Source organism: Gopherus flavomarginatus, chromosome 2 (assembly GCF_025201925.1).
Source record: "Gopherus flavomarginatus isolate rGopFla2 chromosome 2, rGopFla2.mat.asm, whole genome shotgun sequence".
Classification (NCBI taxonomy): domain Eukaryota; kingdom Metazoa; phylum Chordata; order Testudines; family Testudinidae; genus Gopherus; species Gopherus flavomarginatus.
In genome coordinates this window covers 6321042-6342972 of record NC_066618.1, presented here as the reverse complement: position 1 = coordinate 6342972, position 21931 = coordinate 6321042, and the positions used below count along the sequence as shown (strand labels likewise).

The following is a 21931-nucleotide window of genomic DNA, read 5'->3' as shown; positions in this document are numbered from 1 at the left end:
TCTGGAGATCCCTGCAAACATCTGCCTCTGTTTTTGAAAGACACCCAAGGGAGTTAGGAACCCAAATCCCGTTGGCTTTTAGTAGGTGTTGGGCACCTAATTTCCTCTTTAACTCCCCAACCCTTTTCATTTTTTGCTTGGGTTCTTGGGGCAGATTCAGGCGAGACGTAGCCTGTGATGTATTTGTCTGTGCAACCATTAGGCCTTTTGGAGAGTTTTTCCCCCCCATGCACTGCCCCATAAGGACTCTGCTGTCTGGGGAGATAGAGGCAGCGGTTTCTGCCAGGAGTCCAGCGCAGGCCGGCTCAAGAGAGATGCCCCCCCCCCGCGCTCTCTTCCCAGCGCTTTTGCTTTCATCCCTTCTTGCATGTTCGTTGGGTTGGCTTGATTTAAAGGGATGGTGACTCAGGTTGTATGATCTAGTTTCTCTTGGGGGATGGAAAAATGTTACAGGATGGAGCTGAGGGGATAGAGATATGTGGAATGGAAGGGGAAGGGCAAAAGAAAACTTGTGCTGACCTGACCTGTTAGACTGGGAAGAGATGTCCCAGGGGTCTGGCTGGAACACTGGGAAAAATACCGGAGGCAGCAGTGCAGCCCAAGGCGAGAGGCCCAAACTTAACCCCTGTGAAGTCACACAAGTTACGGACGCCGCAGAGTTATGTGTATTTCCCATTCTGACCTTTTCTTTTCCTGCCAGCAGTGTAGCAAAGACCTGCTTCAAAGGAGATTGGTATCATTATCCCCATTTTACAGATGGGGAAACCGAGGCACAAGGTCAACCAGTGACTTGCCTGGGCGTCACCCAGCAAACCAGACTGAGTCAGTCTTGCCAGATGCATGCATTGGTGAATCATGAGTCAAAAATCCCAAGCTTGGCTTCAAAGTCATGAGGTTTTGAAAAGGAATGAAAGGAAGGTTCTTTCTCTGTACTTGCTGGTTGCTGAGGCTGTCGGGCTCCCAATTAAAAGCTTTTCTCCACAGCCATGAGGGCTAGACATTGCCAGTTTTATTTGAATGGAAGCTGAGAGTCTCACAGCTAATGTCACAGGAACTGGGGCTTTAAGGAAAACAAAATCATGAGAACTGGCAATGCTGTTGATTGGCTGGCTACTCCTGCCCTTGAAAGTGGGCAAATCCAGACCAGAAAGTGCTGCTGCTGGGTGACTGCAGGCAAGTCACTGATTGACTCCGTGCCTCGGTTTTCCCATCTGTAAAATGCGGATGATGACACCAGCCTCCTTTTTAGAGCGCTTCGGATCTGCTCATGAAAAGTACTGGATAAGATCTGGATATTATTGCCATCATCGTCGAGCGATCTAGCAAAAACTGGGGTGTGTGTGTAAAGAAGAACAATTGAATTTCAAGGTGAGGAGGTTTTTAGCTTCAAATAGGTGTGGCCGGGGGGGAATGGTGGGGGCTGTACAATGATTAATTATTAGCCGTCAGATCCCACTGGTGCCCGAAAATGCCACGCAGGCGAATGACAAAGGCTGTGGCTTGCTGTAACTCTGGACTAAACTACCGCATGGTCCATATGCTGTGACCCTCTCCTTTCTCCACCGCCCCCGCCCCCCTGCAGCAATACTCTGAGATTAGCTCCTTATAGATGTTGCTTTAGAGATACAAAACAAAGCTCCTGCTCCAAAGAGCTTGCACTGTGAGTCCCTTACTCACTGCTTACCTGCGTTGCTCTATAACTACTCAGCAGCGTGGGTAAGGGGTTCGTGGTCCAGTCTGTTTGCCTGTACTGGAAAAGGTACTCAAATTCTGAGCTGTGGCTTTAAATGTTCAGGGGCTGTCCTGGTTCAGAGAGGAGGAAGCAACTTACCCCAAGATCACTCAGCGATCAAGCTGGGACATGCACCCACATCTTGTGGTTACCAGCCCAGTGCCCTGTCCACATGTTCGGTGATGACGTTTCGTTCTCACGCTACTTATTTTGATTGGGCAGCTCAGTTCCTGTTTCCCTCGCTAGCGAGGTTAAAGCTAACCTGGGCAGCTCTACCCACATTAAGATCAAGCTTTCATTCCCTGTGTGGAGGTACCCTCAGGCAGGAAGATCTTGAGACAGGGTAAGTGTCTCCCCATGTGTTTGTACAGAGCCTAGCACAGTAGCATCCAGATTGCCTCTCAGTGTGATTCAAATAACCGATTACATTGAAGGCCCTGATCCTGCAATAGGATCTGTGTGGCGCTCCGTTGACTTCAGTGGGATCCACCGGGTATGAAAGGATCCTGGTGCCAGATTGGGACCCAGATTAGAAACCCCCCTTCCCCAAAGCCTAGGCGTGAACACATTTCTGCAGGAGACATTCTACGGGAGGTGCTTCATTTCCATTCATGAAGGAAACAAGATGGGTGGTAAATATCCACTGAATACAAATGTGCCTGATTCTCATTGACAGGCCCCATTTACCGCCCCTTTAAGGCTCCTTTATGTCAACAGAGTAGAGTAAAGGTGCCTTTGTGTAAATGAAAATCTAGCCCAGTGTATCTCACCTCCATGGGGGGAGCTTTCCCCATCCACACTCCCTCTGTGGAAATCAGGTGTGAACAGAATGGTTCTTGTTGGACTGGAAGATCTCTAGACAGGGAGCATTGCAAACTGGAGGTGTAGCATCGAGTATGAAATACCTAGATCTTGAGTCCTGTTAGCATGGACTTGGGCTCCCAGCCTTTCCAGGGAGCTCGATGGAGCTCACGCAATGTTACTGTGTTGGTTCCTTCCTTCCTTCTCTGAGTTTCCATTAAAAAGTTCATGAAACTTTTACAGCAATATGTATTTTCTAGGTTATTCTTTGTCCGAAATATCCCCTTCACATGCTATTTGGCAGTGAATGTGACTGCTGCACCACACCCCAGAGGTGGATGCATTTCAGTGAAGTGACTCCATGCAACATATATTTAGCCTGTGGAATTCATTGCTACAAGGTTTCATTGACGCCAAGAACTTATAATTCAGAAATGATTTGGATGCTGATATGGATAATGAGATTATCCAGCTTTATAGTAGTAATGATTTTTTAAAAATAGTTTTGAAAGGGAAAAATACCTTCATGCTTCATTGCCTAAGCCAACCTCTGATATGTAGCAGTCAGGAAGAAACTTTCCTTGGTGGAAGAGTATTCCATAACTGCATATCGCAGGGTTTTTTGCACATTCCTCTGAAGCAGAGGTTATTGGCCACTGTCAGAGCAGAATATTAGACTAGCTGGCCTAGTGGTCTGATCCAGTCTGGCAATTCTTACATTCCTTTATAATGTGGGAATCCCTTTAGGATGGAAAGAACTATATAAACAGACAGTAAGTTGTTGTTATTTACCCAATTGATGCTCCTGTCTCCTCAGTGCTTCTCTCTAAAAGAAGACATCTGAGCTGTCAAGGAACCTTCCTTTCTCAAGCAGAACAAAAGTAATTTGCCTCCAGCAATATCGCTTTCCATTTGTTATGAAACTGTCAGTGGCCTCCGCGTTTAGCTGTGTAATTACATTCTCCGCAGCTGGCCTCAGTTCAGCGCATTTTTTATTCACAGCTTGTAGCCGTTGTACAGCGTGTCTATATCTTGGAGACATTCCTTCAGTGTCCTGGGTGCAATCTGTGGGGCCGATCCCCCCCAGTATGCTCCGGCTGTTTTGCGCCAATTGGATGATGCAAGACAGTTGTTAAACGGATTCAATCAAATTGACAGCTGCTTTGCATCACCGGAGCAGTGCAAAGCAACTAGAAAACGCCAGGGAATCTGTCCCTAGGATCTTAATTGTGTTGGCTTTTATTTGTACTGTTTCACAGTGTGCTTTTATAGACATACCGTGTATTCTACTTTTCATAGCTGCATATACAATTCTTCTACAGACCCGGCCCAGGAAAATTGGACTAGCTCAGGCAGTTGGACCATATTGGCTTAAATCTTTTTAAGTGACTAATGATTTGGGGGTTCAGCTCGCTGCACGTCAAGGACCCCGATTTTCGAAAGTGTGGCGCACATGTTCTTTGAGAATCAGGCCCTTTCAAGGTGATTTTGGTTAAGCCCCCAAATCGTGAGTCATTTTTGAAAAATGAGGCCATTATGATTTTGAGTAAAAGAACAGGGGTACTTGTGGCACCTTAGAGACTAACAAATTTATTTGAGCGTACACTTCCGTGGGCTACAGCCCACTTCATCGGATGCATAGAATAGAGAATATAGTAAGGAGATATATATACATATACAGAGAACATGAAAAGGTGGGAGTTGCCACACCAACTCTAAGAAGCTAATTAATTAAGAGAAAACAAAAACTTTTGTGGTGATAATCAAGATAGCCCATTACAGACAGTTTGACAAGACGGTGTGAGCAGCAGCGGCTCCAGGCACCAGCTCTCCCAAGAGTGCCTGGGGCGGCAAGCCACAGGGGGCGCTCTGCTGGTCCCTGCGAGGGCGGCAGTCAGGCAGCCTTCGGCGGCGCACCTGCAGGAGGTCCGCCAGTCCAGCGGATTTGACGGCAATTCAGCGGCAGGTACGCTGGATCTGCAGGACTGGCGGACCTCCTGCAGGCAAGCCGCCGAATCCACGGGACCGGGGACCTCCCGTAGGTAAGCCGCTGAATCCGCAGGACTGGGGATCTCCCGCAGGTAAGCCGCCGAATCCACGGGACCGGGGACCTCCTGCAGGCAAGCAGCCGAATCCACGGGACCAGGGACCTCCCGCAGGCAAGCTGCTGTATCCGCGTTACCAGCGGACCTCCCATAGGCAAGCTGCCGAAGGTTGCCTGACTGCCATGCTTGGGGTGGCAAAGAACCTAGAACCACCCGTTGGTGTGAGGATACTTAACATGGGGCAATAGTTTCAATGTGTGTGATGACTCTGTCTGTCTGCCTGTCTGTCTGGAATCAAAATGCACAGATAGGCCATGCATGTGTTTTTATACTACTGCTAACGTCTCCCCCTCCCACCACGAACGCTTCCATTCTAAACTGTCATTTTAATGGTTTTGCGTTACTTGTTTGTTACTCCTGTTATTATCCACTAACAAAACTTGGCTGCTTTACCTTGGGATCATTTTGCCCAGCTTGGAAGGACGTGCTCCCAAGTGGCAGGTTGGATCAAATCCTTCCTTCTTTTTATATTTACTTGTACATTTTAAACCTCCTGAAAGAAACAAAGTATTTGAATAGGACAACCTCTAGCGGCGCTGCTGGCTTCTTTAACAGCCAGCAGGGAATGAATCCGCATGACCCTGGTGCCTTATCATCCCACCTTGCTTGCAGGAAGGAAGTGCCTTGTTTTGTTACAGTGTTGCTCAGTGGAAATCGCCTTGCAGGAGAGGTGGAACTGCCAGGTCTCAGGACTGTTTGAAGCAGCCCAGCGACAAGGGCTTTCCATAATCCGGGCCCTTTAAAATCCAGCCTCTCGACAGCTTTGCAACTACTGGCCCTCCCATGGACTGCCCGGGGAGAAAAAAATAGTCAAAGCTGGGAATTCTCCATCCAATGAGAAGGGACCTTACTCAAGTGGAATTTGTTACAAGCCATGTTAAGTGTTTTGCCTGCTATTCACTAGGATCTAAGGGGCAATTTGTGCCAGACAAATTCAGAACGGAAATAAGGCATCAATTTTTAATGGTGAGTGTAATTATCCATTGGCACAATTTGCCAAGAGTCAGGGTGGATTCTCCATCAGTGGCAATTTCTCAATCAAGAGTGGAGGTTTTTCTAAAATATCTGCCCTAGGAATTATTTTGGGGCAGTTCTCCAGCCAGTGTTATCCAGGAAGTGAGACCAAATAATTGCAATGGTCCCTTCTGGGCTGGGAATCTGAAAATCACTCCTGAGCGGAGGAATAGCATTAGGAGATCTGGGTGGGTTATGGTTTCCTCCTGTTCTGCATCCTGAGGACACTGGGACCATTCAAAGTTTTTCGTGGGGTGGTGGGAGGAAGAAAGATTGAAGCGAGAGAGGGACATGGCCCTCCCCCTACTCCAGCTGAGCCAATAAGGGCACTTACATTGCGATGTGGGAGATCCAGGTTCCAGTTCCTTCTCTGCTGGACTCCCCAATGAGTCCCTCACTAGTGAGACCTCACATAATGGTTACTTGAGGGAACTATTGGCTATTCAGAGATGTGGGCCTCTCTCCCTCCAGTTTTGACCCAAAATTCCAACCTGGACTAGAGAAACCTTTCCTGAAAAGCATTTAATTGAAACGGTATGTACCCATGAAAAGTTTCGGTGTCCATGTTTTCCAGCCAAAAACTGTTCTGTCGTGAAATTCCCGCTCAGCAGTGTGACAAGGTCTGTGACAAGAGGCGCATGCAGTTAATAGATAACCTCCCAGTAGAGAGATTGCACCCTGAATAACGGCAGCAGGCTGGTTTTCTCAGCCTGTTACGATGGAAGAAGCTGGTGAGGGTTCCACGTAGGACCCGATCCAAAGCATCACTGGATTCAGTGGAAGTTGTGGATTAGATGCAGGGATCGCTGGGTGAGGTTCCCTGGCTTGTATTCTGCTGGAAGGCAGACTAGCTCACAACAGCGCCTTCTGGCCTTAAAGTCTGGGAGTTGGATTGGGTCCCTCGTGAGCCGTTGTCCCTCTGCAGGCCTGCAGAGCCACTCCAGCTTCCTCCGCTCCGTGGCTCCATACAATAAATAGACATCCAGTCCCTGCTGGAGAAACGTCGTCTCCTGCTTTCCCAGCGTCTCGGGGGCTTTGTCTGGGCATCTCTGACAGCGGGGCATTGTTATCCAGCAACAGGAGTCTGATCCAGTCACAAGAGTCTCTTTGGTGCGTATTTAGGGACTCGGGAAAACATTCCTGATGCAGGATTGATCCAGGCTTTCAGAGCCTCAGAGGCTGTAATGGAAAGGCAGCATGAGGGGAAAGGAGGTTTTAAAAGGATTCTCATTGATTGGAAGGGCCCATTATGGTTTCTGAATTGAACACAATGTCAGTATCCCCCCGACAATGCTTTCTTGCAGACAGGAAAGTCAGCGCCCGTGGGTTGCTGACTCTGAGCAGACCTAACAAATCAAGCAGAAGCTCTTCAGTCCAGAGGCCAGATTCACTGTGGACCCAGCATGTCATGAAATAAGCATGCATTTCAGTACCGCCCACTGTGGGGGGGCAGCCTCATAGGGACCACTCGTCAGAGCCTTCGGAGATGCTCCAGGCTTGTCTCTGTGACAATGTGAAATAACATGGGTATTTTTGTCTCTCTTCGTGTCTGAGGCTCAGGAGATCGGAATTCAAGTCCCTGCTCTTCCTGCGACTTCAGGCAAGTCACCTGATCACCCCGTGCCTCAGTTTCCCTCCTGTAAAATGGGGATGTTAATACTCCCTTTGGCAGCCAAGGTCCTGATTCTGGAAAACACTTAGACATGTGCATAGGTCTGTCCCTGCACTTATGCACAGACCTGCTGTTGAATATGTGCTGAGCTGCTGTGCCAAACGGGATCTTTCCTCAATGAGGGGGTTGTAAATCTTTTTGTGGGGCAGGGGCTGTCTCTCACTGTGGGTCTGTGCAGCGCCCAGCACGATGGGGCCCTGCTCCCACCGGAGCCCGTTAGGCGCTGCTGCGATAGCACCGTAACAGCTAATATTAAACAGATGGTTTCTGCTGGTTTGAATTATATGTGTAAAGAATGAAGTGGAGGGAGAAGGCTTGGAGCGGCTTGGGGGACGCGGAATTGTTAAAGCCAAATCCTGCACCCTGGAAAGCGGGGCACTTTGTCCTGATTACAGCTTGTTTTGCACCATGTGTCGGTACAACGCCTGGTGTGGTGGGGCCTCCGTCTCACATGGGGTCTCTAGGCACTGCCGTGATTAATAACAATGTGCTGGATCCTGTTTGCTCTGCTTTGCGGGTGTGAGCGATAAGAATCCCCAGCTCTTATCTGGCACGTTTCAGCCACAGATCTCAAAGGGCTTGATCATCTTCCTCATTTTCCAGATGGGAAACAGGGCGCCGGGCATCAGTAAACATGGCCAGCAGCCATTCAGCATCCTGGTCGTGTGTTATTCCTCAGCAGGCAGAAATCAGCCAATCTCCTAGGTCCAGGAGAACATGCTGGGAGTAAAGCCCTCAGGGCCTGGCCCAGCGGTTCGGTGCTGTGACCGTCACCGGTGTGACAATGAGAGCATTGTTACAGACAGCCGTGGCAGCGTAATGGGATCTCTCAGCGTCGTAAATCACTTTTATGGCCGCGGAGCTTTCCCTCCTGCGATGGCGTCTTAGGTTTCCCCTCTCGCTCGCTCAGGAATGATGGCGATCTTTGGAAAGGGGCGGGGGCGGGCTCTGGAAACATTTGGTGGGGGCATCCCCAGTCGCATACCTCTGAAATCTGACCCCGAAAGGAAAGTTTATGTGGTTCAACTGACTTAAAGCCTTCAAGACCTGGCTGCAACGGTGCCAGAACAAACAGCTGCATTGAGAATTCCTGGGCCATTTGTGGTGGCCGTCTACACTGGAAAAGCTTTCTATTGACTACTGTGGGGAGAGGTGGGGGTATAAGGAGAGAGAGACAAGCACACACGCTCGCAGGCCAAATGGCAGGAGAACACGAGAACAGGCATCGGGGAGCACACGCTTGCACCGACAGGCCTGCATGCTAACATATGCTCGCACAGACAGAGATGTGCACTCACACGCTCTTGCACAGACAGGTATGTGCACTCACATGTATTGGCATAGACTGGGATGTGCACATACTTGCACAGACATGTTCACACAGACAGATATGTGCACTCACATGTATTTGCATAGACAAGTATTTGCACTCTCAGATATTTGCACAGACAGGTATTTGCACTCACACATACTTGCACAGACATGTTTTCACAGTCATGTTTTCACAGAGGTGTGCTCTCACACATATTTGCACAGATGTTTGCACAGACAGGCATGTGCACTCACATACTTGCACAGACATGTTTGCACAAGTATATGCACTCGCACATGTATGCACAGACATGTTTGCACAGACAGGTATATGCACTCACATGTACTTAAACATAAATGTTTGCTCAGATAGGTATATGCACTCACACTTACTTGCACAGACATATTTGCACAGATGGGTATATGAACTCACATATACTTGCACAGACATGTTTGCACAGACAAGTATGTGCACTTGCATGTCCTTGCACAGACAGGTGTGTGCACTCACACATACGTTCACAAGCATGTTTACACAGACAGGTGTGTGCACTCCTGGACCCAAAAGAATGCACACAGGTGAGCATGCGCTCATACAAATGTGCACACCCTCGCGTGGAGAGGCACACACACACACACATATAGGTACCTGCACTGGCACAGATGGGCAGAAATAGGAACACATATTCCACGGGGAGGCGGACACGCTCAGTAACATGCCTGCATTCCTACGTGCATAGATGTGGGCATGGCATGTGCATTCCTGGGCACGTGCGACATGCCCTTCACCAGACATACAGAGATGATCTGAGCCTGAGCATAAACGAGAATCCAGCCACAGGGAGTTTTATGGGTTGCACATAACTCCTCTGAAAGACAGCACCTCTGCAAGCGCGGGCCTCCCCGACACCCTGCCAGGGCAGGAAGCTCAGCACGGCATCAGAGAGAAGAGTGCCCCCTACTGGCTTACCAACTCCACTTCCAGACAGGTGCTCATGAACACAGTGGCACGGCTTCTATTGACCTACCCCAGGTCCTTATATGGGCCCTATCACCTTAGTCTCTGAGTGCCTGGCAATTCTCACAACAGGCAGGGCAGTGCTATTATCCCCACTGTACAGATGGGAAACTTAGGCACTGAGAAACTAAGGCCCAGATGGGAGTTAGGCACCTAAATACCTTTAAAAGTCTGGCCCTAAGTGACTTGCCCAAGGTCCCATGGGAAGTCTGTGTCAGAGCAGAGAACTGCACTCAAGCCTTCTCATTGCACCATAACCACTGGGCTATCCTTCCTCTTGGAGCATCCAGCCTGAGCCTCTCCCTGCTGGACCGATGTCTCTCAGAGTCATCACACCTAGTACACAAGGGTCCATCCGCCAGGTTCGCCACCTCCTGCTCCAGTAAACACTCACTACATATACTGTGTGCCATACCACGGTGCACCATGCACCACTGCACTTATCTCAGGGCACGGACCCACTGGTTTTACTTCTACCTCAGACCAGTTAATATCAGGCTCGATTGCTCCACCTCATTGCCCCTGCCGTGCTCAGGAGCATAGTATGTGCCGTGGCACCTCTAGCGGGTGTGTGTGTGTGTGTGTGAGAGAGAGAGAGATAATGGGTATGGGGCAGGCAGAGAGAACACAACCAATCAGTCGAAGTGTTTGCTCATTTCATGTCTCTAGTCTCTGCCAGTGCTGCTGCCTGTGGGGTAACAAATACTTAATAAGGCCAAGTCCCTTAGATTCGTTAAAGGGACATGGTGAAAATATTTATTTGGCAGGCATTATGCAATAGCACCTGGGAAGCCCTGAATCTTTTCCCTTAAATAACATTCTCTTTCCCTTCCCCTTTCCTCAGGGGGAAACAACCACATGCTGCTTTGTTATTGTAGGGCTGCTTGGGAATGCTGAGCTGTCTGTGCTGCTTTGTTATTGTAGGGTTGCTGGTAAGCGCTGTGCTGTCTGTGCTACTTTATTATTGTAGGGTTGCTGGTAAGCGCTGAGCTGTCTGGGCTGCTTTGTTATTGTAGGGTTGCTGGTAAGTGCTGGGCTGTCTGGGCTGCTTTGTTATTGTAGGGTTGCTGGTAAGCGCTGGGCTGTCTGGGCTGCTTTATTATTGTAGGGTGGCTGGTAAGCACTGGGCTGTCTGGGCTGCTTTATTATTGTAGGATTGCTGTAAGTGCTGGGCTGTCTGGGCTGCTTTGTTATTGTAGGGTTGCTGGTAAGTGCTGGGCTGTCTGGGCTGCTTTGTTATTGTAGGGTTGCTGGTAAGCGTTGGGCTGTCCACACTTATTTGTTTTTGTAGGGCTGCTTCTGTGTGAGAAGCTACCTGCATTGTTAGCTTTGGGGACTGTTTTGAAAAACCTTTGCAAAATCCACCACGATAAACAGTGAGCTGGACTTTGCGAAAAATGGGGCAAGCCCTTGGACTTACTCCAGCAGATGGGGTATATCTGCTTGGGTGGATGGGTAGATGGACTTTGCCCATTGCCCCCTAATCCTTTGACATGGACAGAGCCCTCTGTTGGTGGGGTTAGCAGGGTCCCCCAGAGCAGTGGGTCTTGGAGTTAACACCCCACTGAAATGACTGGGCTGAATTGCTGCTCATTCCTATTGTTTCAGGCTCTCTGCAGACTCAGGCAGATGTCACTTGACATTACTTTTCCACTTGGGTCATGCTTTACTTCCTAACCACCAGAGCTAGAAATATGAGTTTGTTTGAAATCGAAAGCGGAGATGCTGACATGACCCCAGGAGGCAAGGGGGCCCTGGGCACAGGCCTATGTATTAATCCGGACCTGGTCACAGCTACACTGATGGCAGGAATTGGGGCATTATCTCCAGTACAGTTAAGCCCTCAGAGACAGCAGGTACAGGAAAAGTGGGGACTGCAAAGCACAGATGCCTGAACAGCAAGGAGAGGGTCTCCTAAATAATCTAGGATGGATTTCCAAGCTCCAGGCTGATCCTGGCCAACTGTGGCCTGTTGGCATCTCTGGACGAGACGCAAGCAGCCCTAGCCACATCGGAGGGTGACGGCAGTTTGTTTATAGCTTTGGATCACGGGTGAGCGCAAAAAGTTTATCTGAGAGTTGCAGCAAGCTGTATCTATAAACAGCTCTGGAAGCACAAAAGCATTCCTGCTGCGTTAGGCCATTTTATTGGCTTCATGGTGCGGCTGGGCTGAGGCGGGGAGGGAGAGCGCTCAACCACACATCGGAAGGATGGTGGCTGAGCCAAATTGTTCACCCCTGCGGCCGAGTGCTGTACCAGGGGAAGGTAGGAGGAAATTCGGGAAGGGATTCCAATGTGGAATTGAAATTTAGAAGGAAAAAGGCCCTCAAATGGTTTTAATCCTTTAAAAATAGTAATCCCTGTGTTAACTCCTGAAAGACTCCTTACATTTAACTCTTCGCTTGCCTTCTCTCCCTAGCCGGCTTTAACTCCTTCCATGTGTTATTACGTATTATTTGGATGATCATACCCCCCTTTTGTGCTAGGTGCTGTACAAACGCACAGCCACAGGTGCTGTACAACAGCGCCACCCCGGAGCTGTAGAGAAATCTTAAAGACAGCCTCTGCCCCAAAGAGCTGATCCAGCAGCAGGATCCTGGCCCCTGTGCTGAGATCAGCCAATTGCAGAATGGTGACGTACGTTAGATGTGGCCTGCAAGAAGCTCTGGTGTCAGAGGAAGAGGTCAGAGAGCAAAGGAGCACCGGGGCTACACAAAATAAGGTTATGCAACCTTGTTTCCTCTCAGACAGGGCCGGCTCCAGGTTTTCTGCTGTCCCAAGCAAAAAAAAAAAAAAAATCCCAACAAAAACTGGGATGCCACCCCTTGAAAAGAGCCAGCCCCAAAGGGCCGGAGTGCCACCCCTTGAGAAGTGCCCCCCCAAACACATGCTTGGAATGCTGGTGCCTAGAGCCGGCCCTGCTCTCAGCAGGCAACCTGTTTCCTGCATTCTTTTTGATATTGCAAATTCTGGTTTCAGGCAAATATATCCTGCCCCTATGCCCCCGCTAAACACACACATTGAGTGCCCACCCAGCGCTCTCTACACACGCGCAGACACTAACCACATGTTGTCTATGCCTGCACAGACTGCACATGCTAGAAAATACATACCCACAATCCACACCCGTTGCAAACTACGCCTGCCACAAACTCATGCATGGGCTCCATGCTATGCCTACACGAGTGTACACATCGCATGTGTGCATACAATACACAGCCACACTGCATGCTAGGGTGACCAGATGTCCCGATTTTATAGGAACAGTCCTGATTTTTGGGTCTTTTTCTTATACAGGCTCCTATTATCCCCCACCCCCTGTCCTGATTTTTCACACTTGTTGTCTGGTCACCCTACTGCATGCATGCACACTGGACGCCCTGCACCCTTTGCTGGTAAAGGAAATGTTTTCAGCATAGCCTTTTCATTTCATTAATTAGTTGTATGACGGACCACATTATTTATACGTGCTAGGTGCTGTACAAGCACAGATCTTAAGTTACTTTCCTATTTGTCAGACCAGCAGCGGGATTGGTACTAATAGTGAAGTCTGCCCCCTTCAGGGGGATAGGCTTTTTCAGTATTCTTGTGCTTAGCTACAGGCTGTTATGTCTGGGCAGCAGAAGAGCAGATACAGGATACATGCTCTTGTTGTGTGACGTTTTAATTTATTGCATAGCCTATAAAGTGCTTTCATTTCCTCAGATGGAAAGTGCCATGGAAATGCAAAGCAGCACTCATTGTTAATCTCCCTGTCTGAGCACTTCCCTTGGCCTTCTATCAGATTCAGGCCTGAGTTTAGAGGCAGGCGACCATCTCTATATATATAATTGGAGATATACCTCTCTCCTAGAACTGGAAGGGATCTTGAAAGGTCATTGAGTGCAGCCCCCTGCCTTCACTAGCAGGACCAAGTACTGATTTTTGCCCCAGATCCCTAAGTGGCCCCCTCAAGGACTGAATTCACTACCTGGGTTTAGCAGGCCAATGGTCAAACCACTGAGCTAGCCCTCCCTCTGCGGAGGGTGGGGGCGCTGGGCTTGGGGAGCTGTTTTTGTTGTTAGCGATGAAAGGGAAAATCGAATGTTTGAAGTAACATGTTGCAGGTGTTCCGTCTGTGGATTCATTTTTCACTGATCTCTTAAAATGAAAAAACCCTTAACATTTAAAAGTTTCTATAAGCTTAGAGGAAACGATTTATTCAAATTTGCCTATCTACAGCATGAATAAATACAGATCCTAGTGTGCACGTGTATCGTCTTATATGACAGGGAAAAATCACGCATGCATATCGTGTATCAAAGTCGTGAAATGGGCTACAAATGCAATAAAAATAAGGTATTCAGAAGTTTAACAAATGGAGGGAAGATCGCCAAAGATACCCCTCATCTGGGGTGCCATTTGGTCTAGGGCTGGCCCTGGTCATAGTGTTTAGCAAGGTAATGCTACCCCAATCTGCATCGATCTGGGCTTTTGGGGAGTGACTTCCCTGTTCATTTGCTCTTTGAAATTCCTGCCTTGAGGCCATGGCTGGAAAGTTGGACTAGTCGGAGCCGTGAAGCTGCTATAACAGGGCAGTCAAGGATTCCCAAAGTGTAGAAGATTCTCCCTCTGTCCCAGTGTAGGGGACGTGAAGGGGGCCTGGCCAAATCACTGTTGCTTTCCAGTGGCTCCTTGCTTACAATGGCCTCTTTTGCATCAGTACCAGTGAGCGTAAGTTTGAAAAACCCTGAGGCTGCTCTGAAGGGGATTCACAGGCCCCCAGGAGCCTCGTGAGTTGGGACATACGGTCACTTTTGCCTCCCGGCCCAGCGTCTTGCACTGTCTGCAGCTCAAAATAAACATTGCCATGCTGGCAAGGCAAAGGGACTTTGAAGTGGCTGTGCATCCAGGCCCCCTTACCCGGCCCCTGTCTTTTACACTGCCAGGATGAAGTAGAGAGACTTTAGTCCTTTCTCAGTTTTGTATTAAACAGGAAGGATTATTTTTTTTCCAATTTACCATCTGTGTCGATTAAAGATCACACACTGTTACAGTTCTTCTTCACCTGACGTAAATAGCCAAGTGGTTTCAGGTCACCAGGTCTGACATGTAGGGTGACCAGACAGCAAGTGTGAAAAATCGGGACAGGGCTGGGGGGTAATAGGACCCTATATAAAAAAAAGACTCCAACATCGGTACCGTCCCTATAAAATTAGGACATCTGGTCACCCTACTGATATGACATTTGTGGTTACAGCTGTTTTTTCATGGGAAATGCTGATTCATCAAAACAAAATCTCTGCAAAAATGTCTCCGTTTTGATCAAATTTTAATCGGGACGATTTATCAGGTCCAGCGTACGAGAGAGAAGGATGGCCTCTGCCAAATGAACAACTTGAATTAGGTTTCTGATATCTATGGCGAGGACTATAACCACTGGGTTACTGGCTAATCTGGGGTGGATTTCGCTCTCTCACCCAATCTCACGTTTTTGGTGGAAAATTTCCAAAGGTTTTGTTCTGATGCAGAACACCGCAGTATCAAAACCTTGAAATTTGCCACAAAATGGCATTTTTATTTTGTGGTCAGCCCTAGGCATGATGTTTTCTGCATTTGATATATACCTCTACCCTGAGATAATGCAACCTGATATAACACGAATTTGGATATAACGCGGTAAAGCAGCGCTCTGGGGTGGCAGGGCTGCGCACTCTAGTGGATCAAAGCAAGTTGGATATAATACGGTTTCACCTATAATGCGGTAAGATTTTTTGTCTCCCGAGGGCCGTTATACTGGGGTAGAGGTGTACCATGTTCTGTGCCGTGCGACATATACTACGGAGTGTCTCTAACCTTTTCAAAGTGGGTTGATGGAATGGGATGCAGAAGCAATGTGATTCTCTGGTACCTAGTCCTTGCTGATTTTTGTTTTTGCCAGTGGGTGCTTTTGAAGGTGGGGGAGTTGGGGCTCTGCCGGTTTTGGGGGAAGGCTATTTTCAGCATATTTATACATGTCTTTCATATGCTAGTTATTGAACTTGTGTCCATCACTGGTATCTTAGCAAGTGTGGAGGCCTCATGATGGGGGCGGAGAGTGGCAAGCAGAGGACAGGGGGCCTTGGGAGAGGGGGTGGAGAGGAATGGGCAGAGGGGCACCTTGGGGGAGGGAGCCTGGGGGGAAGAGGTGGAACAGGGGCAGGAATAGGTGGAATAGGGCCTCAGAGCAGAGTGTGGCTGGCGCGTGGGTGGGGCCTTGGGCAGAGGAAGCCGAGTCGGAATGGGGCCGCAGGGCAGAGCAGGGGGCGACACCACGGTCTGGGATCCAGTGGGTCCCCCGACACTTCTAGGAAACTTCCGGAACACCCCCGGAATCAGCGCCTGTTCTTGTACTTGATGTGCTCACTTGCAGAAGACGGATGGGCCGGTGGTGTGGTTTCCTGCCTGACCATGGACAAGTCACCGCGGGTATCGCTACAGGTCAAAAAAAAAAAATCTGGGTTAGCTACCTCAGGTGAAAATAGCAGCAAAGCCAAGCCAGCCTGAGGGAAAGCCTATCGTGGAGCCAGGATTGAACTTGAGGGGCTAACCCGTGTTGCTGCCATTTCCTCCTGAGTTAACTGTGGTGGGTTAGCTACACAGCCTTCTTTTGCAGTCTAGCCGTACTCTCTGTACCAGAGACTGCACAGGGGCTCTGCTGTAAGGCCCTCCGTGTCGCCGCTCTATGCTGATGGCAGAGCACACGCCCATAAAACGCTGAAATTGCAATGAGTGGGGCAGTTCACACCCCTCTAAGTTATTGTTTCATGCTATGTTCAGCTCTGTTCTCATTCAGCAGAGAACAGCCCAGAGAGATAAGTGGCCACTTCGTACCTCTGTGAGTCTCCTGTGCTGCAAACAGACCCTTTCCCCTTAATCCCCTGATGTGAACTAGACACACTGAGGGTCCCAGCCCAGTAGTCCAGCAATGAACTCCCCAGAGTGACATGCTTCCTAGCTCGGCCACCTCCCTTCTGTACATCGCTTCCCCTCCCCATGCCTCAGTTTCTCAGGCTGCAAAATGGGTGTTATGAGACTGACCCTCCTTTGTCAAGATCCTACCATGAAAGGCAGCTGGATAGGAGCAACTTTTTATTGCCGGGGTGGAAACTTAATGCAGTGCTTGCAAAACGGTTGATGCAAAGCTGCAGTTTGTTCCGAACTCCCAGGCCCTCTTTGGATCTGGACAGCGAGCGAAAGAGAGACGCCGCTGGCAGCAAAACAGCTGGGAGAGATTTTGTCTGAGGGGCTCTTCCATCGAGTGGGGTGTTTGTCTTGTGTGTCCAAAGCCAGCCTTTCACTGCACATTACTCCTGCTCTTAGCATTTGGGAGAGATTAACGGTGCCCCCCTCCCACCGAGTGAGCCGGGTTGCAGAATCTCCGTCCCTCTGAAACAAGTCCCTGGGCAAAGCTGCATGTGTTTAACTCCATCCAGCAGCCGAGCCATGGAGGCAGAACCGGCTTCCTCCTTTGGCTGCTTTATGGAGAAGGTCCTTTGGTCTCCATTCAAATTCGGCACTCCTGGGACTGATTCTCCCCTCGCCGGCCTCCCTCTACACTCACGCAGAGGCGAATGAGATCCAAATCAGGCCCTGTCCCCTGCTTCTAGCTGCTCCCTGAATTACGATGTCTTAGCCATAAGTGGCAGCAAACAGCTAGAGCCACCCCACTGTGGGCCTGTCAGACACGGGAGTGGTGGTGTGACTAGAGGTGCGGAAGGGGGAACTCCTCTTTGATCCGATTGCTGTGCAGAGGTGCTTTGCTGTGCTCTGGAGCAGCGTCCCAGTAGGAGTAGGGGTGGGCAGACAACCTAACGAGGCTCAAAATGGAGCTTGATAAAGCAATGAATGGGATTATATGCCCGAAACAGCAGGGGACTGGCCTAGATGACCCAAGCGATCCCTCCATAGAGTCATAGATTCCCAAGGCCAGAAGGGACCATTGTGATCATCTAGTTTGACCTCCTGTGTAATGCTTGCCAGGGAACTGCCCCAGAATAATTCCTAGAGCAGATCTTTTAGAGAAACTTCCAATCTTGATAGAAAAATTGTCAGTGATGGAGAATCCACCTCTACCCTTGGGAAATTGCTCCAATAGTTAATTACCCTTACTGTTAAAAATGTACACCTTATTTCTAGTCTGAATGTGTCTAGCTTCAATCTCCAGTCATGGTATCGTGTGAAACCTTTCTCTGCTAGACTGAAGAGCCCATTATTAAATATTTGTTCCCCAAGTAGATACTTTTAGACAGTAATGAAGTCACCCCTTAACCTTCTCTTTCTTAAGCTAAACAGATGGAGCTCCTTGAGTGTATCACGATCAGGCACTTTAATCATTATCTTGTTTCTTCTCTGAACTCTGGCCAATTTATCAATTTATCAACCTCCTTCTTGGCTTGTGCACACCAGAACTGAACACAGGATTCCAGCAGTGGTCGTACCAGTGCCAAATATAGAGGTAAAATAACCTCTCTACTCCTACTTGAGAGTCCCCAGTTTATGCATCCCAGGATCTCATTAGCTCTTCTGACCACAGTGTCACACTGGGAGCTCATGTTCAGCGGGTTATCCACTATGACCCCCAAATTGTTTTTAGAGACACTGCTTCCCAGGGTAGAGTCTCCCGTCTCGTAAGGATGGCCTGCCTTCTTTGTTCCCAGATGTACACATTTATATTTAGCCATATCAAAATTCAGATTGTTTGCTTGCATCCAGTTTACTAAGTGATCCAGACTGTGCTGAGTCAGTGACCTGTCCTCTTCGTTATTTACCACGCCCCCAATTCATGTGTCATTGGCAAACTTGATCAGTGAGGAATGTGTCTTCTTCTCAGGTCAGTGATAAAAAAAAACACTGAAGAGCCTAACATAAGAACATAACATAAGAACGGCCCTACTGTGTCAGACCAAGGTCCACCTAGCCCAGCATTCTGTCTTCCAACAGTGGCCAATGCCAGGTGCCCCAGAACAGGGAATCATTAGATGATCCATCTCCCGTCGCTCATTACCAGCTTCTAGCAAACAGAGGCTTGGCCTAGGGCAAAACCCCACTGGAAACACATCCACTTGATGACAATTTCCTGTTTCCAATTACTGTCCTACATCCTATGTTCCTATCGGTGATACAGTGGTGCTGCTCATGGCCCAGAATCCTCTATCTTGAACTGAGCATCAGGGCATGTTGGGAAGTGTGGTCTCCTTGAGTCCTGCACTTTTGGTACGACCACAGAAAACTGAGTTGGACTAAGCCTGTCAGGTCCAGGACAGGGTTATTCTCCAGGGGGTTTTAGGGAGGGCAGGCACTCTGTTAAACACAGATAAGGTGAACTGCAGCTCCTGGCAGGAAGCCCTTGCTTGGCTAAAGATTAGATGGCCCTGTTGAGTCCGCATATAGGGAGAGGAGGACAAAACCTGTAACTTTCCATCCTAAAGGATTTTCTGGGGTGGGTTTGGTGTTATTACCCACTTTGATGGCTGCAGGTCCTATATTATTATTATTTATTGTTTGTGATATAGTATCACCTACGAGCCCAAGTCATAGACCCAGACCCTGTGGCCTTGCACTCCATATGCTTTATGGAAATATGCCTATAAATATGACTCAACTGGAATATGCTCTACACTAAATACCCCTTGTATGGTGTCATTAGAAAGCTTGTAATCTACTGAGTGTGTTCATCCTGTTTGTTTGCATATGTTATTTCTATGTTTGGAGTTAGAAAAATAAAATATAAACTTGTATTACTGATGTAAACATATTAAGTGGAAGCCATTAAGGGGGCTTCAGAATCAATGAACTGTGAATGGGTCCATTTACCTGCAAGCCTGCCTATGTACACGTTGGCCAGTCCATGGGTAATGAAGAATGAGGTCTCACAAGGACATGTGACCATGTCACCCGATACTAAAATCCATCTTAAATCTTGTACTTTTCCACTTAGAAGGAGGGGTGTGGGTCAAGCAAAGACAAAATATTCCCGCCTTGTGCCAAAGCTATAAAAGGGGCTGGAGCCAGACAAAGTGGTCCCAGACATGAGAAAGCCTCTGCTTAGCACCTAAGATGTCTGCTGAAACTAACAAGGACTGTACTAGGGGAAAGGACTGGGACCAGACTAGGAAGGAGTCCAGTCTGTGAAAGAAGTTTATTGGAACATCTCTGAGGATGAGATATTACTTGTATTCGGTTTCTTAATGTATTAGGCTTAGACTTGCATGTTTTGTTTTATTTGGCTGGGTGACTTACTTTGTTCTGTCTTTTATTACTTGGAACCACTTAAATCCTACTTTTTATACTTAATAAAATCATTTTTGTTTATTAATAAACCCAGAGTAAATGATTAATATCTGGGGGAGCAAACAGCTGTGCATACCTCTCTATCAGTGTTATAGAAGGTGGACAATTCATGAGTTTGTCCTGTATAAGCTTTATACAGAGTAAAATAGGTTTATTTGGGGTTTGGATCCCATCAGAGCTGGGTGTCTGGGTGCTGGAGATAGGTAACCTGCTGAGCAGTTATTGGTTAAAGTCTGCAGCTTTGGGGGCGTGGTCCAGACTCTGAGTCTGTGTTGCAGCAGGCTAGCGTGTCTGGCTCAACAAGGCAGGGTTCTGAACTCCCAAGCTGGCAGGGAAAATGGGCTCAGAGGTAATTTCAGCACATCAGGTGACAGTCCCAAGGGGATCTCTGTGACCGAACCTGTCAAAACTCCATTGTGCTAGGTGCTGTAGAAACACAAAGAGCTTCCAATTTGAGTATAGGACAAGAGACAACAGCTGATACAGACAGATGGGGAAGCACAATGATCTCTGCACACCAGCCACCTGGCCGCTATCAAGTGTTTTGCAGGGGACATGCCAGTGGAGAATGTTGAGGAGGGATTGGAAAGAGGACAGTATGTTAGTTTTGCAGATGTTCACGCAGAGTGCCTCCCAGCATGAGGGGCAGCATGGGGAGGAAGCCCAAAGGGGCTTGTTTGAAAGTAAAACAAACAGGTTATGGAGGCTGACATCACGGGCTTTGCATCGACCCAGGTGCGGAAGTGTTGTCACTTCAATTTGACTCCCGCTGCGTCTCTCTCCACCTCCCCGAGTGGCATACAGTGACTGTCGAGATAGTTAGGTCGACATGGGTGTCAGTGTAGACACCACATTGCTTACATCAACTGTTACTAGCTTTCCGGGGCTTTCCCAAAATGTCCCATATTGACAGGACAATCACAGAGTCATAGAATCATAGGACTGGAAGGGACCTCGAGAAGTCATCTAGTCCAGTCCCCTGCACTTATGACAGGACTAAGTATTATCTAGAGCATCTCTGACAGGTGTTTGTCTAACCTGCTCTTACAAATCTCCAATGATGGAGATTCCACAGCCTCCCTGGGCAATTTATTCCAGTTTTTCCTAATGTCCAACCTAAACGGCCCTTGCTTCAATTTAAGCCCATTGCTTCTTGTCCTATCCTCAGAGGTTAACAAGAACATTTCCCCACTCCTCCTTGTAAGAACCTTTTATGTATTTGAAAACTGTTATCATGTCCCCTCTCAGTCTTCTCTTCTCCAGACCAAACCCATTTTTTTCAATCTTCCCTCATAGCTCATGTTTTCTAGACCTTTAGTCATTTTTGTTGCTCTTCTCTGGACTTTCTCCAATTTGTCCACATCTTTCCTGAAACATGGCGCCCAGAACTGGACACAATATTCCAGCTGAGGCCTAATCAGCATGACGTCGAATGGAAGAATCACTTCTCGTGTCGATACAAGTGCTCCTGGTGAGGATGCACACCAGCGATACCAGGAGCCAAGTGTGCACACACGCAAGTGATTTAGTAACTGTGGTTGACTGTGTGATGGACATTATTTTGTAGTGTAGACATGGCTTAGGAGGTGGATGGACTTGCCCAGGGTCATGCAGTAGGTCAGGGCAGAGCCAGGAATGATCCAGTGTTCTGGATCGCCGCATTGCAATGGTGTCATTCCTTTGCCAATTGTTTTCATTAGCTGCAAGCCACACAAGAGAGGTCAACAGGCAGGTTCCTTCCTGATAACTTCCCTGCCAAGGAGCGGGAGGCTCGAAAGACCTGTCACTTCCCAGCCCTGCCCTCAGCCCTTACCTAGCTCCAAATTCGCCGGCTTATTTTTGTCTCCCTCTCAACTCGAGCTTGGCTTTTGTTTTGTACTTTTCCAGCCACACTACTGACCCAGCTCCTCTCCAGAGGCTGGAACGCGGCCTCCTTGCCAGCTCCTGTTCCTTTGCAAGCCTCTAAT

General features: G+C 48.5%; 1 protein-coding gene across 1 annotated transcript in view; it reads left to right on the top strand.

Moving 5' to 3' along the window:
* PTH1R (parathyroid hormone 1 receptor) overlaps nucleotides 1–21931 on the top strand; it is a 186085-nt gene that overhangs the window by 22439 nt on the left and 141715 nt on the right. The window lies entirely within an intron of this gene.